This window comes from Echeneis naucrates, chromosome 1 (assembly GCF_900963305.1).
Source record: "Echeneis naucrates chromosome 1, fEcheNa1.1, whole genome shotgun sequence".
Taxonomy (NCBI): domain Eukaryota; kingdom Metazoa; phylum Chordata; class Actinopteri; order Carangiformes; family Echeneidae; genus Echeneis; species Echeneis naucrates.
Window position 1 is genome coordinate 19540096 of NC_042511.1, and position 3270 is coordinate 19543365.

Here is a 3270-nt window from a genome sequence, read left to right on the forward strand (position 1 = left end):
GCTGGAAACTGCTTGATTACTGTTTTTTCACAGCAGTCCACACACAATTCCCCATGTAGAGTGAGTTTTCACATTTCAACAAAATTGCAACTCAATTCCTGACATTTCTTTACAAACTACTAATTAAATGCTATTCTGTTGATTTCTTGCTGGAAACTGCTTGTTTTACTGTTTTTCACAGCAGTCCACACACAATTCACAATGTAGAGGAGTTTTTCACATTTCAACAAAATGCAACTCAATTGTTGAAAATCAGTTCACAAACTAATAAATAAATGTTTTTCAGTTGATTTCTTGCTGGAAACTGCTTGATTTACTGTTTTCACAGCAGTCCACACACAATTCACCATGTAGAGTGAGTTTTTCACATTTCAACAAATTGCAACTCAATTCCTGACATTTCTTTACAAACTACTAATTAAATGCTATTCTGTTGATTTCTTGCTGGAAACTGCTTGTTTACTGTTTTTCACAGCAGTCCACACATAATTCACATGTAGAGTGAGTTTTTCACAATTCATCAAAATGCTACTAAATTGCTGAAATCAGTTCACAAACTACTAAATAAATGCTTTTCTGTTGATTATTGCTGGAAACTGCTTGATTTACTGTTTTTCACAGCAGTCCACACACAATTCACCATGTAGAGTGAGTTTTTCACATTTCATCAAAATGCTACTAAATTCATGAATTTCTTTACAAACTAAATATGTCTTTCTGTTGATTTCTTGCTGGAAACTGCTTGATTTACTGTTTTTCACAGCAGTCCACACACCATTCACCATGTAGAGTGAGTTTTTCACATTTCATCAAAATGCAACTCCGTTGATGAAATCATTTCACAAACTACTAAATGGATGCATTTCTGTTGATTATTGCTGGAAACTGCTTGATTTACTGTTTTTCACAGCAGTCCACACACAATTCACCATGTAGAGTGAGTTTTTCACATTTCATCAAAATGCTAACTCAAGTTGCTGAAATCATTTCACAAACTACTAAATGCGATGCATTTTCTGTTGATTTCTGCTGGAAACTGCTTGATTTACTGTTTTTCACAGCAGTCCACACACAATTCACCATGTAGAGTGAGTTTTTCACATTTCAACAAAATGCAACTCAATTGCTGAAATCAGTTCTTACAAACTACTAAATTAAATGCTTTTCTGTTGATTTCTTGCTGGGAAACTGCTTGATTTACTGTTTTTCACAGCAGTCCACACACAATTCACCATGTAGAGTGAGTTTTTCACATTTCATCAAATGCTACTCTGTTGATGAAATCATTTCACAAACTACTAAATGAATGCATTTCTGTTGATTATTGCTGAAACTGCTTGATTTACTGTTTTCACAGCAGTCCACACACAATTCACATGGAGAGTGAGTTTTTCAACTTTCATCAAAATGCAACTCAATTGCTGAATCATTTCACAAATTACTAAATATGGATGCTTTTCTGTTGATTATTTGCTGAAACTGCTTGATTTACTGTTTTTCACAGCAGTCCACACACAATTCACCATGTAGAGTGAGTTTTTCACATTTCAACAAATTGCAACTCAATTCCTGACATTTCTTTACAAACTACTAATTAATGCTATCTGTTGATTTCTTGCTGGAAACTGCTTGATTTTACTGTTTTTCACAGCAGTCCACACACAATTCACAATGTAGAGTGAGTTTTTCACATTTCACAAAATGCAACTCAATTGCTGAAATCATTTCACAAACTACTAAATAATGCTTTTCTAGTTGATTTCTTGATGGAAACTGCTTGATTTACTGTTTTTTCACAGCAGTCCACACACAATTCACATGTAGAGTGAGTTTTTCACAATGTCAATCAAAATTGCAACTCAATTGCTGACATTTCTTTACAAACTACTAAATACGTGCTTTGCTGTTGATTTCTTGCTGGAAACTGCTTATTTACTGTTTTTCACAGCAGTCCCACACACAATTCACATGTGAGAGTGAGTTTTTCACATTTCATCAAAATGCAACTCTGTGATGAAATCATTTCACAAACTACTAAATAGGATGCATTTCTGTTTATTTCTTGCTGGAAACTGCTTGATTTACAGTTTTTCACAGCAGTCCACACACAATTCACCATGTAGAGTGAGTTTTTCACATTTCAACAAAATTGCAAATCAATTCCTGACATTTCTTTACAAACTACTAAATTAACTGCTATTCCTGTTGATTTCTTGCATGGAAACTGCTTGAATTACTGTGTTTCACAGCAGTCCACACACAATTCACCATGTAGAGTGAGTTTTTTCACAATTCATCAAAATGCTAACTCAATTGCTGACATTCGTTACAAACTACTAAATAAGTGCTTTTCTGTTGATTTCTTGATTGGAAAACTGCTTGATTTACTGTTTTTCACAGCAGTCCACACACAATTCACCATGTAGAGTGAGTTTTTCACAATTCATCAAAATGCTACTAAATTGCTGACATTTTTTTTTAAAACTACTAAATATGTGCTTTTCTGTTGATTTCTTGCTGGAAACTGCTTGATTTACTGTTTTTCACAGCAGTCCACACACAATTCACCATGTAGAGTGAGTTTTTCACAATTCATCAAATGCAACTCTGTTGATGAAATCATTTCACAAAATACTAAATGGATGCATTTCTGGTTTATTTCTTGTGGAAACTGCTTGATTTACTGTTTTTCACAGCAGTCCACACAACACTTCACTGTAGAGTGAGTTTTTCACATTTCAAACAAAATGCAAATCCTGCTACATCTCTTTACAAACTACTAAATAATGCTTTCTGTTGATTTCTTGATGGAAACTGCTGATTTACTGTTTTTCACAGCAGTCCACACACACTTCACCATGTAGAGTGAGTTTTTCACATTTAAACAAAATGCAACTCAATTGCTGACATTTCTTTACAAACTACTAAATATGTGCTTTTCTGTTGATTTCTTGATGGAAACTGCTTGATTTACTGTTTTCACAGCAGTCCACACACAATTCACCATGTAGAGTGAGTTTTTCACATTTCAACAAATGCAACTCAATTGCTGAATCATTTCTACAAACTACTAAATTATGTACTTTTCTGTTGATTTCTTGATGGAAACTGCTTGATTTACTGTTTTCACAGCAGTCCACACACAATTCACATGTAGAGTGAGTTTTTCACATTCATCAAAATTGCAACTCAATTGCTGACATTCAGTTCACAAACTACTAAATACGTGCTTTTCTGTTGATTTCTTGATGGAAACTGCTTGATTTTACT